Consider the following 15,250-nt stretch of genomic DNA (forward strand, 5'->3'; position numbering starts at 1 on the left):
TGCGCCACCAGGGAGGGCCCCCTTTGCTTTTTTATTCTATATTTTGCCTTATATAAAGGACACCATTCAGTATTTGTCATTTTCCTTCTCACTTATTTGCATTAGCATTCTGCCCTCCAAGATATTTTCACAAACAGCTTTTCCTTTTCTTTTTTCTTTTTTTTTTTTAATAGCCGAGTAGTATTTTAATGTGTACATGTACTAGTACTTCCTAATCCACTCATGTGTCTTTGGCCACCTAGGTTGTTTCTATAGCCTGACTATTGTAAATAATGCTGCAATGAATAGGTGTGCGTATATTCCTTCAAATTACTGTTTTTGTATTCTTCAGTAGATACCTAAGAGTGGAATTTTTGGGGCATCTGGCATATCCATTTTTAATATTTTGAGAAAATTCCATATCGCTTTCCATAGGACATGAACGAGTCTACAATCCCACCAAGAGTGTAAGAGGACTCTTTTTCTTCACATCCTCAATAACACTTGTTGTTACTGGTCTTTTTGATATGGGACATGTGAAGAAAGCATGAGGTTATGCCTCACTGTGATTTTGATAGATGATGAACATAATTTTCACATGCCTGTTGGCCATGTGTACGTCTTCAAAGCAGTGTCTATTTAGTTCTTTTATTTGCAACTTTGCCCAAGAATACAGGTGCAAAATAATTGCTCTTCATTGCAGTGTAGCTACAATAAATCAATGTTAGAAAATGGGGCACGATAATATAATTGTACTTTATTTAAAAAGGTTTTAGGTGGGGCCCTCCTTGGTGATGCAGCACGTTAAAGCACAGCACTATGAAGCTAGATGCAGCCACTTCAGCAAGAATTTGATCCCTGGCCAAGGAGCTGACCCACATGACTCAGCTGACCTTCCATTCTCTCCTGTTGCTACCTCAGCAGTGCACTCTGTGGATCTACCTGTTCTGCTCCCCACTCTATCTCTAGTGAATCCTCTCAGCACCCTTGAACTTCTGGCTTGTACCCCAGTTCTGCATGCATAAGCAATCTTCAAAAAAATAAAATGTTTGAATTTAAATATGTAACTTTTTCTATATAATTAATACCACAGGGAATCTAAGTTGGAAAGTAATGCAATGAAAAAAGTACTGCAATTTTTAGAACACCTACTATGTACCAGCAACTACACTAGGTAGCATTATAAATGTCAACTGATTTCAAGCAAGGTTTTACCCCCTTGTACAAGATAAGAAATAAACAGAATAGTTATAAAAAAAGAGCTGGAATCTGAACCCAGGCTCTGATATTCTAGGTCAAGTCGTTCTACCCTTTTTTAAAAAATAATGTTTATTTTTACATCATTTTGTGCATGTTTTCATCTCAGTTGTAATTTCCGTGGGCTTCCCATCACCAAATCACTCGTGTGCCATCACCATAGTCCAGTGCATTTCCCTCTCCCCACTGTTTTTGATTCCATTCCCCACTCCACCCCCATAAAATGTCTCTGGTGTTCATTATTATTGTTACTTTCTCGCCTGGTCCGTTATACTCCTGTTATGAGTGAAACCATCCGGTATTTTTCCTTTTCTTTCTGACTTATTTCGCTAAGCATGATCCCTTCCAGCTCCATCCATGTTGCTGTAAAAGGTCGCTATGTTTTTTTAAGTGATTTTTATTTATTTATGTATACAAGAATGAGGTGCAGGCCAAAGATGTGGGGTAAGTGGGTTGAGAGGATTCAACAGACATTGAAGAGCAGAACAGGTCAGTCTACTGAAATGCACTGTTGAGGGGAGCAGCGGGTGACACAAGAGAGTTTTGCCATGCCATGTGGGTCACCTCCCTGCCTGGGGATGGAACTTGTGTCTCAGTAGCTGGCAACAGCTTGGTAGTGATGAAATTTTAACCTCTGTACCACCAGGGAGACACTACCTGTGTATTAATCACAATAGATGGAAAATTCCAATGATCACTGGAAACAGAACCGTTAAGCAAAGAGTCCTAGATATTTAAATCTAGGGAAAATCCCAATAACAGAATTAAGTAAACTTTGGTTATTTTGTGATATATTCCATTTTATAGTTTTTTTTTTAAAGATTTATTTATTTGTGCATACAGAACTAGGGTACAGACCAGAGGTGCAGGGGTAGTGAGAGGATTCACCAGAGACAGAATGGGGAGCAGAACAGGCAGATCGACGAAGCACACTGCTGAGGGGAGAAGCGGGCGGGTCAGGAGAGGTCTGCCACACCATGTGGTCACCTCTGGGGCAGGTGGGAATCGAACTCATGCGGAAGTGGCTTTAGCTTCTCAGTGCTGTGCTTTAACCAGCTGCACCACCAGGGAGGGACACCATTTTATAGTTTTCAACATCATTAATCAATTCCTTTGAAGCATCATAACAACATCCTCCAGGTTGCAAATCTTTGGCTTATTATCTAAGTAAGTAAAACCTCAATAGGGAGATGATTCATCCAATCATCAGAATTGAAGTCAAAGAGTTTCTGAAACAAGGATGCTGATAATAGAGAAAGAATCTCAGTACTCATGTGAATTTAATACAATTTTCCACTTTAGATTTCTACAGTATGGCCAAAAAGAGGAGGTATTATTTGAGAGAATGAAAATATGTTTAGTTGGCAGTTTAAAGCGAACATGAACTTGATTTAAATTGTTTGTGTTTCCTCCACCCCATGGCATTGCATTGTAATCAAAGAGATTTATTACAAATGACGGCAATTGTGAAGTTGATAACTAAGTTGAAAAATTCCTGAAATCGTTTTCTTCATGAATGGAACAAAGAATTTGAGAGACATAGTGTAAAGACTAATTAGACCCTCAAAGAAGTAATTTAATGGGCATTCCTCCATGAGAAAATGCTAACTGAGTGACATAAATTGATACATAACAATGCATCAATAAATGATGATGAACTGAACAAATAAGTAATAAAAAAGAAAGAGTAGTTTCAGAGAGCTTCTCAGGCAGTACGCTGATTATTAATAATAGAGATAACAAATCCCACTTCTATGCAAATAACTGAAAGTATTTTAAGACTTTTGCATTAAAAGGAGAGTTTTATATTTTCCACTTTATAAGAAAGGGCACTTATAAAAAAGTTGCTAGCTAAATCACAATGAAGATGAAACCAGACTTCCGTAGGAGGGCATCTTTGCTTACCAGCATGCTACATCTCCCCTGACTGGCATGCTTCCTTCTGCTGTCAGGAAATAACTGCCCCAGTCACTGACAATATGGCAGTGTTTATATATAGGTATTAAGAAAATATGAAAGTAAGGTATTTAAGACATTTGTATTAATTTAGCAATAGGTTTCCTAATACGATGATTTATCTGTTCATTACATTTGTAAATGTCAAAAGTAACCTGACATCGGATAACCTGTCATACTGCATTGAACATTTTACATAAATGTTTATGAAAATGTCATTAACATTAAACTCAGCTTGGGTTTTATGGGATTATTTATTTGATGTTAGAATTCTCTTTTGAGATGAAATAATTAAGAGATTACACATTTTGTACTTATGATTTTATATTTATAACTAAGAAAAAATAAGTTGTTTGCATACAATATTTGTTCAAATATTTGATATATTAATACTTAACAAATTTAGACTTTTTAAGCTTATAAGTAGTAGTTACGTTTTATACATATCATATTTGTTAGATTATAAATCTTTCTTGTTAGGTGTTTGAATCACTTAAGGAATTTGGATGGGTTAAAATTTGTAACTAATTTCAAATATCTACAGAAATTGAATTAATCACTTTCTAGATGGTGACAAATGTTTAGGGGAAATTAATCTGTCAAACCTATAAGTCAATTAAGCAGTGATCAAAGAACGGGAGAACAAAAATACTGGTTTATATGTGCATTCATTAAATGAAATTTTTCTTTGAAGATACGAGAATAAATTTAATGGTGATATTATAAATGGAATGCAAATCAAAATATTCACCAACAGTTACTCTTTTTCCCTTTCAATATTCTATTCTAAGTCCAGGATACACTCAAAGGCAGGAGCTGGTGGGTGGGTAAGCTTTACCTCCTGGATGGGGCTAGTTATCTCTATCTACATTATTTAGAGTTAACCTGTAAGGAAGACTTGGCTCTTCTTTCCATTTACTTATTAACCTCTCAAAAACTCCAATCTATAAAATAACATGTTCTTTGTTCCTTAAAGTATTGTGGAGAGGACTAACATAGGAGTAGATATGAAGTTTTAAGGAAACTGCAGTGTTTTAAACAATTATATTTCATTGAATATATGTTTGAAGTTACATGATAAGATATATATTTTAAAACAATATTAAATTTCATTTATATGTGTTAAGTTACATTAAGTCCTACTTAGTATCATTAATAGGTACAGAACAAAAGTCATCCTTGAATAACTTTATCTCATTCAGTAGCAGAGATTTTTCTTTTCTTTCTCATTAATCTATGAAATGACATGGATCAAATGATCCTATGCAAAAAAGTGCTGTAGTAAATTGAATTACTTTTGGTTCTTTGAGCTGCCCAAAGAGCAAATTCTTCACCCATGACAGGCAGAAACTCTTCAAAAGGGGCACACTGCATAGATATTAGCTATGATTACAGGGTAGTATCAGGCCTGTGCCAAGCAATTTAGAATATAGGGCATGTATAAGATAACACGAAGTGGCTTCATTTTGTAGCTCACGCTTATGAATCTTTCCTTTCATGTGCATTAATCCATATGCATGTCCTGTAATAATTCTATTAATCTTAGTAGAGTAAACACACTTGTAGCATGATCCCCTATATTATATGTAAGTTCCCCTGAATAAATTTGACGTGTGATTAATGGACGATCTTGATTCATTTTTTGGATTCAAATTACCTTCTTATTTTAGGGGTACACTGCCTTTCTTGTAGCTATACACCACCACACATATATAACACAATACTTGACATTTCCTGTTAAAATAATGGGATGATTTTTCTTGTAGTTGTCCTTTGGTAATTTGAAAACAGGGGAAATACAAGCTATCTTAATGTGATTTGGAAATATTTCTTTTACTTCAATAAAAACCAAATTATATTTTTCAACAGATGTCCCTGGTGTAAAACTTGTGATCTAATTTCAAAGGCTATCCTGTCTAAATCACAGTTAAATCAATCTTATTCTCATATCAGCATTTCACTTGTCAGACTCAGCAGGCTGGCAATTACTGAACACAATAGGTTTCCAGTTATTAAATAATCAAATGGTAGGTATCAAAAGATCAAACATGGGATAATTTAGAGGAAACAAAAATAAAGTTCAAATGTGCCACAGTCTAAGGGAAATTTGGTTTCCCATTTGGAACAATCTTGTTTTTAAAGACCTAGTTGACTGCCAAACAACTTCCTTGTATTATCTCAATCTACGATATATAGATCATTTTTTCCCCTCCAAATCTTCTTATTCAGAAAACTTGTCCTAATTTGGAGAGGAGGAAAAAAGATGATTTTTAAAAAAATATATTGATTTATGTATGCATACAGAGCTGGGGTACAGGCCAGAGGTGAAGGGGCAGTGAGAGGATTCATCATAGGCAGAGTGGGGAGCAGAACAGGCAGATTGACAAAGTACACTACTGAGGGGAGCAGCGGGCGGGTCAGGAGAGGTCTGCCGCACCATGTGGGTCACCTCTGGGGCAGGAGGGGATCAAACTCATGCAGAAGTGGCTTTAGCTTCTTAGTGCTGTGCTTTAACCTGCTGTGCCACCAGGGAGGGCCCGAAAAAATATGATTTTTTTTAAGGCTTACATTGTTATAATTAGATCTTTTGTATGTTAGAAACCTCAATGTTTTTTTGTAACAGCTTAAGAAATCTAAAACTGAAATAGTCTTCATTATAATTGGGAATGACAGTAGGATGGAAAAAATGAATTTCTTCTGTACTGTAAATTTAGCCATTTACAAAGTTTTGAATATATCTCCTTTAGTTCTTTCTAAAATAACAGTAATTATGGATGCTAGCATTTCTTCAGGGCTAAATTCTTAGTTCATTATTTCATTTAATCTCTATAACATTCTTGAGGTAATTTTATTCTCTCTCTCTTATAAGGACACTGTTTTAAGGAAGTTATGTAGTTAGTAAGTGATCAAGAAAAAGTAGACTGCATAGCTATGCTTATAGCCATTAATCATTCAGTATCATACACCTAAAATAACTCAATAATCTGAGTCCCTGGTAAGAAAATGTATGAGTACATGATGGATTTTTTTTTTTTTGGCTTCTTCATTGTTTCACAGTGCCTGCCCTCATTTTTAGTGCATTTAGTAATTTCATGCTTTCACTTGAATGCCTTACAAAATTATACACTGAAAACCCTGGTGTCACCTTGTACTGGGTTAATAAAATTTCAGTGGTCAAATTCATTAAATTTGGTAAGTGTCTTATTAAGTTTTACCTCAGCTGTTTACTTTGAAAATTTCAAAACTGAAGGAAAACATAAAGAACAAATAAAATATCTGTTTGAACTTTATAAGAAGAGGCTTAAAATGAGGCAGAGGTTTTTCACTAATTCCTTGATAACACCATCTATTTTAGTGATTCTTTTCAGCCATCATTACCTAAAACATATATCCAATTATTTTAAGCTTTGAGAAATTTAAACCATTTATGATAACTAAGGTAGATAATATTTTACCTAAGGAAACAGAATATAATCAGAATAGTAAATGCTGATGAAGATGAACATTTTTTTAAGAAAACTTCCCAGGTTTGCGTTACACTAATTTCTAGCTAATCATATCCTTGTTAACTATTTCTGCTTCATTTTCTAAGCAGACCCTTTAACAAAAGTATACTCTGTTACACATAAAAAATTCATGTAAATCTAAATGTTAATAAGACTATAAAATTCATTAAAAATAACTTATTAAATGAATTTTTTTATGAATTTTGTTTTTATAATTAAAATTTATCAAGTGCTTGATATGAATCTATTCATATCATGGCTTTTTAAAATGTTAATATAAACAAAATTTAGATTTAAAAAAGTGAAAGGAACTAGAAGAAACAATCAAATACAACAAATGTCAAAAATCTATTAGCTAAAAGCCACCATGGCAACAAAATCATCTTCTAAAGAAAGTGTCAGAAACCGTACATCTTTTATTTGATAAATTGAGGTAGCTGATTAACCTTGTAGATAAAAGGACAGAAATGTTAGCAGTGCTACGGAAATACCAGAGAAGAAAATGAAAAAAGAAAAAAAAAACTAGTGGAAGTTTTAAGGCAAACCTCATTGTAAATCATAACAAAATATCTACACTCTGAGCTGTAGTTTAGTCCACTTACACAGTAGAGCCACTATTGAAGTATAAAACCCTAATGCTTTAGATAAGAAAAAAGAGGAGCTATGAAATAAAATCCAGATGTGGGTAAGTTTTCTGATAAAATTAAATCAAGGCCCCTCTTATTTTATATCAATTCAAACCATTTTAAATCTCAAACATACTGCATTTTCTCGTGTGACCAAAGCTAGGATACTCAGAGTATTAAAAAAGTATAATTTGACATTATTCAAGCAAAGAAACTCTATGTGGCATAGAAGAATGAACAGATTTTCATTGGATAAACCATTTCTAACTTCTTATGGTGATTAATGCATTCTTCCTATAGTGAGAAATGAACATATATATTGGCTTGTTAGGAGTCACTCTGAAATCCATACATACGTAATCTTCCCAAAATATTTACTTTATTTTCAGATTTTTGAATAAAAGTTTACCATTTTTGCCCCATTAAAAGGTTTTTTCCTATGGTATCCAAATAAAATGTATTGTTTTCATTATTTTAACTATCAGCAAGATTTCTGTGAGTGCATGAAAGGGGAGAAAAAGTAAAGAAGAGTAAGGTAGAGTATTTTAATGTGCAATGAGAGGTTAGAAAATATATAACTACGTCCTGTAAAGATGTTACTATTATCATGATCTCATTCTCATCGAAGTAAGAAATGCTAATGCCCCTGGTACACACAGACACACACAGACACACACAGACACATACACAAATATGTTATCAAGGTTTAGCCTGAGTTCTAACAAATGAATTTCCTATGGAAGTACAAAAGATTCCAAGACCGAGTCTTTGAAAAAATATTTGACGTATTAGAAGCGAATGCTTAACTTGTTAATATTCTACACATTGAAACATTTTGTATTTGACATTCTATATTGTACATAATAGTCAATATTTCTCAATTTCTCATAAATCAGTTCAACTTTGCAGAAATCATATTGCAACCATATTTTGTTTATAAAATGAATTGTCTAAACAGACTTGACTAAGTTCAAACAATGTCCTTTACAGAAACATTGCTTGGGATGTGGGTAAAGAAACATAAAAGGTCATATTACAACCCCATTCTTTCAACTCAATAATTCTGCTCCTTAAAACCACACCCTCACACACATACCATTCCAAACCATTCATATGCACACATGTAGAAAGATACATGTATACAGTATTTACAATGCACACCTCTGATAAACCCAATTTCACCACCCTTTGGACATAAAAGGAACACTAGTAAATAATTATAAGAAATCATTCATGTTTTACAAAAACTACTGGAAGCTTTTTTTTTTTTTTCTAAAGCACAAAGAGAAATACTGAGTACAAGAAACAAGATAATAGAAATAACAATGAAACTAAAAATTCCTTGTTTTCTGAAGTCAGAATTCCAGGTCAACTTCTGAATTTCCTTATAATGCAAACATTATAGTATTAGATAAAATACTATGTTATACATAGGACATGTTTTAATATGCTCAGAAGACATTCTAAAGATTTTTTTCTTCTGTTTGTTGTTGTTCAAAGTACTTTTATTTTTGCTTATGGATATAGTGTACTCTAAATTAGTTGTTTTGACTAGGATTTACCCTGCAAGGCTCTGAATACAAAAACAAGTTCTGATTAGGAGGTTTAAATCTTTACCAAATACATAAACATTTTGACCTTATTTCAAATGGGATATACGTTCCTAAGGTCTGAATACTAAATTATCTGTTTTGCAGTTGAGATTCTTATTTTGAATAGTCTAGTTAGAAACCAGACAATTATTTCATACATTTTAAAGACCCTGGATTACAGATTTATTGAAGTTATTTTAAAAGTAGTTCTTATCTTCAATATAGTGAGAAAATTACTACATGGGACGAGCTGGGGAAAGATTATCTTGGATCATATCATTAAAGGAATCAGTTTTGCCTAGTATGTGGAGTAAGGAAACTTTCATCACTGCTGGCAATTGACATCAACATTTTGGTAAACTGTTTGCACAGCATCAACTACATTTGAAAGCATACAAACCCCAATATCCAGGAGTGTCTTTCCTAGATACATGTGCAACCAAAATTAATAATGTGAAAGTCATACCCCCAACTGTTCTAAGTAATGCATTTATTATAGCAATAGCCTGGAAACAATACAATATCTACTAAAAGTAAATTATAAATTATAATTTTTCACATAAGAAATAAAATACATAATAAAAATAAATGAACTACTGTTACATAGATGATAATGTTGGGTGAAAGAACCAGAAAATTCCTTTATGTTGTATTTTTCCATTAATGTAAAAGTATCTGATTAACAAGCAAAAGCAATTGGTGGCTTTAGGGAAAAGGATTTATAGTGACTGGAAGTTACTATAACTTTTTTATAGAACAGATTTTTTTATTTCCTGATCTGGTTGCCATGATGTGTTTACTTTGGTATAAATTCATCAAGCAGTAAATTTGCGATATGTGCATTTTTTCATTATGTTGAATTTAAATGGAAAGTATCTGACAGCAGAAAAGAATTAGTAGGTAGAAGGAAATAGGATGTTGTAGATACACTATTTATGTAGATACCAGGAAATAATATATTTATGAGTGATACAGGTAATGATGTAAGATAAAAATTGGTCTATTGGAATGTGACAAAGTGATACCAAGGTCTTCAATAATTAAAAAAATGAATATCAAGACTACTGGTATGGTTAGAGAGCTAAGATCAACTCTTAACTAAACCTCATATCAATATTCTTGGAGATAACGGCTATATTTTCTCTCTTGAAATGAAAAAAAAAAAAAATCTACCTAAGGAATTAAAAAGTGTTCAAAAGGAGGGCCCTTCCTGGTGGTGCAGCGAGTTAAAACAGCACCAAGAAGCTAAACCCACTTCCGCATGAGTTCGATCCCCGCCTGCTCAGGAGGTGACCACATGCCGGAGGTGACCCACATGGCGCGACAGACCTCTCCTGGGGACCCGCTGCTTAGTATTTCAGTGTATTTAGCAGTGTATTTCAGTACATCTGCCTGTTCTGCATCCCACTCTGTCTCTGGTGAATCTTCTCACCATCTCTGCACCTCTGGCCTGTACCCCAGTTCTGTATGCACAAATAAATAAATATAAAAAAAAAGTGTTCAAAAGGAGACAAACACCCTAAGGAATATATATAATTCCTGGCACCTGCTTCTGAAAACGACCTACATAAATAACTAAAGAAAACAAACTGACAAAATGTAGCTGAAACAACTTAGATGGAGGGCAAGGTGTTGGTAAGGGAAGAGCAAAAGCGGTTAATGTGTTTGTGCAAAGGCACTTGAACTTTGGCATGGGTGAGTGAAACATATATACGGGTGAAGTTGTAATCTCAAAATGATATACTGTTGTAAACAAAAAATAAGAACAGTTCAGAGAAGTATAACTGACAAAATATCTGAATGTCAAAAAAGACTTAAGAAAACACAAATTTATGTATCTAGAAAAGCTTATGGAGAGAAAGTAACCATCTAATTTTCATAGTGGAATAGAAAAGAGCTATTTTTGTGTTCTTAAAGATATTTATGAGCTCTATGGCCTTAAACTGTAGCAAGAGAAATTTCAATCTGGCATAATAAAGACTGTAGGGCATGTGGAATATTGCTGTTCCAAAAAAGGACAAAAAAGTGGCTTATGTAGCTATTTAGGTTAAAGTCAGTAAAAGTTGCTGGGATTTTAATGAAAATACAGCATTTGTAAAGGCAGTGATCATTTTGAGGTTTTCCTTCTAACTGAAAATTAAAGAAATGTTATTTCCAGGAGGTTAAAAAAAAAATCTTCATCCTAACATGTGGGGCTCTATTTCAAAATTTAATTATTTAGGCTTCATTCAAAGTAGATTTATTATTTACAAGGATAAGAAGAATTAAGAAATGCTTTTTTTTAAAGATTTATTTATTTGCAGACAGAACTGGCCTACAGGCCAGAGGAGCAAGGGCGGTGAGAATATTCACCAGAGACAGCATGGGGTGCAGAACAGGCAGATTGACGAAGTACACTGCTGAGGGGAGCAGCGGACGGGTCAGGATAGGTCTACCACGCCATGTGGTCACCTCCTGGGCAGGTGGGAATCGAACTCATGGGGAAGTGGCTTTAGCTTCTCAGGGCTGTGCTTTAACCTGCTGCGCCACCAGGGAGGGCCAAGAAATGCTTTTAATAGGTGAACTTAATTCCTATTAAAACAGGTAGAGCTGGCCCTCCTTGGTAGCGCAACTGGTTAGGATGCAGCACTGCAAACTGGTTCAATATGCATTGGAATACCTGCCCTGGCAGTGACCCACATGGTGTGCAGACCCTTTCTGACCCCATTCTGACCCACCCGCTGCTCCCCTCAGTGTATTTCGGTAGATCTGCCTGATCTGCTCCCCACTCTTTCTCTGGTGAATCCTCTCACCCTCCTGTACCTCTGGCCTGTACCTCAGTTCTGTATGCATATATGAAATAAATCTTTTAAAAAATATTCAGAAACAATTAAAAAAAAAAGTGGAGCTACCTTCTAAATTTGTGTATAAAACATGCCAAAAATGTATTCTTTTACATACAATGGTTCCATCCTTCCTGTATGTCAAAGTAACTTACTTCGGCATTCTTTTCTTTATTTTATATTTATATTTATTTAATGTCTCACTGTTATGAATTCATATGTTTCCGAGCATAACAGTTTATTATAACTTTATGCCATTATCTTTATGAAACCAAACAAATGAATTGTGATTGAGACATACTCAATATCCTGTTCTGATTCTAAGAAAACTGGAAAAAAAGTATCTCATTTTCTGTATTTCTCCATATTTACTATATCACTAATTATGAGGGAAAACTTTAATGTTAAATTCAGTCTACAGGTCAGCATTCCAAAGTAATGAAGAATGCCTCTAAATCTAGGCCATAGGAGCAATCAGCAGAAGGGGAAAGGGCTGATGCCAACGGAGGGGGCATGTCTGCTACGGTGAAGTTTCAAGGAGAAATAACACCTGGAGAATTCCTATCTCAACCCAATGCCCTTCTGAAATTACAGCCCAGTATATGTTATGCCCAAATAATTGCAAAATCTGTCATGCAGGTTTTCATGGCATTCATGTCTTTCTTTATGTAGTATAGAAGTGCCCTTGTACAAAACACTGGTAGAAGGTGAAAAGTATAGCTATTAGCTTTAATGTAGATCAGAGAGTTGATGTCACAACTATCTGTATTTCTTTCTTTTTTTTTGGTCTGTCCCTAACAACTACCTGTATTTCATAAACATATTTCCATTTTCACTTTAAAAATGCGCATTACATAAAATTGTATTAATTCAGAAATTCAGATTAATTCCTATTATATGTATTTTCTAAACAACGTTCCATAGCTATTCATTGCATATAAAGTTATATTCAATGTCAAAGTACTCCTTAAGTGGTCATGTGTGAAAGACTGGGTTCTTTAGAAACACATTTTTTATGAAAATTAAAGGATCATATTTCTCATATTTCTCTTTGTTGTTTTCAAATTTGTTTTGGACTTTGGACTCTTGACTTTCTAGTAAGTTAATAATTTAGGTAACGATATTATACATATTCATTTTTGTCGCTGGTAGCTTAAAACACAGTAAGAATTTTCCCCCCCTACCTTCCTGAGGACAAACTTAGAATCTGAATGGGTATTGAACTTACTTGGCATCTGTTTGCTTTCATTTTAGATTAAAGCCAAAGCTGAAAGAAATAAATTAAAACACAGTGGTTTATGTCTTTGTAAGTGCAATAAGAGTCAGAAGAAGGCAGAGCCATTGTGGATAGTAACTATGCTCTACTCAAGCAGTTTGTGCTTTTGCATTCTAATCATGCTGGAGGTGACATCTTCAGCAGAGTTACAGAGTTACTGCTGAACCACAAGCAACATGTTGCGGATGCAGGTAATGAAGTGTATACCTTTCCATAGTTAGAGCCTAGTTCACATGCTTCTGTTGTGTGGATATTTGTATAAAATTTGGTTTGGTAAGTATTAAGTACCTTATTATGGGCAAAGCATATATTGAAGTATTCAAATATAAAGTGATGCATCTATGTTCAAGCTGCTTCCACCCAATGAGAACTGCTATAGAAAGTAAAAATGGGCTATTAGTTATAGCCCATTTTAAAAATTAGAATGAATTTAACTATATTTAAGACAACTATGTACAATCATCTCATCAATTATATGTAAGATTCAACTTTGAGTACAACCAGCAAATACAAATGAAATAAGTAGCAGGAATAGAAAAGCATGCAATTTATTTGCCAAACTAATTGTGTAGAAATGATTATAGGAGTTTGGAGAAAGAAGAGCCCTTGATCTTAAAGTACCTACTTTAGCTAGAGTAACACATGAACAAAGGCCTGATTTCTCTGACTACATATATGGCAGAATTAGCTACACTTTCCAGAGTAGTACTTGTCAAATTTTAATGAGCTGAACCAACATCCTTAGGATTTTGTTATAATGCAGTATTTGATTTTGTAGGTCTGGCTTAAAGCTGTAGTTCTTCAGGGCTTACAATGCTCCCAAGTAAAGCCCACAAACCATACTTTAGAGCAATTTACATATCAATGCCATTCCAACTTATTCCTTCCACAGAAAGTAAAGTTAAATTGTTACCTGCCATATTAGTAATAGCATTGTTTTAGGCAGGCCCTTAGGGAAAGGAAAAAAACAAAACAAAACAAAACAGTAAAAGATGGTACAATTCTTTAGCTGTTGAATATGAAAAAAAGATTTCCTTTCTTTAATTTGCTGTCCCTGTGATTCCTTAGGATCATAGCTCTGAAAAGCAATGAATGCCATATGGCTCTAAAGATGTGGTTCTACGGTAGAAGCAAAATTCTACTAGCACTTGATTCCTGTTGTCTGTGGAATGCCAGAATGCCAGAATGTACTGACCAGCCCATCTCCAGAAACCTGTCAGGCCGATTAACTAGCAGGCAGGACCTTCCTATTCTCAGTCACTATTTCTGTGAGGCTAACATGCTTGAGCAATGAATAGCATTAATACAGTCCTGTGAAAAAACTTCTTAAAATCAATGAAGGAAATGTGCTTTTAAAGAAGAAAATTCACAGAAATATCAGTGTTGTAACCACTGTCCCAGATCTGTGACTTTTGTAGTCTGAATTTACAAAGCAGCAAGAATTGGCTTGACTCTTCTCGAAGTGTTGATTTTCATGATAAAGCATCATTATGTCATTCTTAGTAAAGAAATTACATTTGGTTTTTACTAAACAGGAGACACTCTATACTAAGTATCTCATTGCAAAAACAGAGACTATCTAGTTTTCTCAGATAAAATGAATTTTCTCAAAAATTAAGGTGCTTTAAAGAACAGAAGCCACAGACACAAATACAGTACTTTGGGGTCTCAAAGAAAGTAACATTTAAGAAAGAATTCACGTGGAACACGGGACTGGAAAAACCCTTAATGCTATTATGTCCAGAGAGACCTAGACTGGAGTAAGTCAGAAACTGCTGACTCACAATAGAATGGCAGGTAAGACAGAAAAGGGAGGGAGAAAACAGATATAAGTAGACGAGGCCTATTGCGTGGGGGTGGGTGATGACTGGATATTGAGTGGTGGGACACAGTTGCTGAGTTGAGAAACTGTATAATGAAAACCAATAGTGTGGTAAAATAATGCTACCTCCATTAAAAGAAAAAAGAATATGCTAACAGAAAAGCAAAATGTTTGTGAAAATAAGCTACTGCAATGAAAATGGAATAGTGGGTGCAAAACAAACAGTTACAGAACTATTGAGAGTCAACATCACAGCCATATCTGTGACTCTGAAGTCCAAAATTCTGGATATTTTATCTTGATTAAGAATATGTATGGGGGGTTGGCCCTCCCTGGTGGCGCAGCGGGTTAAAGCACAGCACTGAGAATCTGAAGCCGCTTCCGCATGAGTTCGATTCCCGCCTGCCCCGGAGG

General features: G+C 34.6%; 1 protein-coding gene across 1 annotated transcript in view; it reads right to left on the reverse strand.

Annotated features, from left to right (window-relative positions):
- The window catches only part of HTR1F (5-hydroxytryptamine (serotonin) receptor 1F, G protein-coupled), an 89,052-nt gene that overhangs the window by 44,139 nt on the left and 29,663 nt on the right, over positions 1-15,250 (reverse strand). The window lies entirely within an intron of this gene.

The sequence above is a fragment of the Condylura cristata genome, unplaced genomic scaffold (assembly GCF_000260355.1).
Source record: "Condylura cristata isolate star-nosed mole 26May11 unplaced genomic scaffold, ConCri1.0 scaffold00003, whole genome shotgun sequence".
Taxonomy (NCBI): Eukaryota; Metazoa; Chordata; class Mammalia; order Eulipotyphla; family Talpidae; genus Condylura; species Condylura cristata.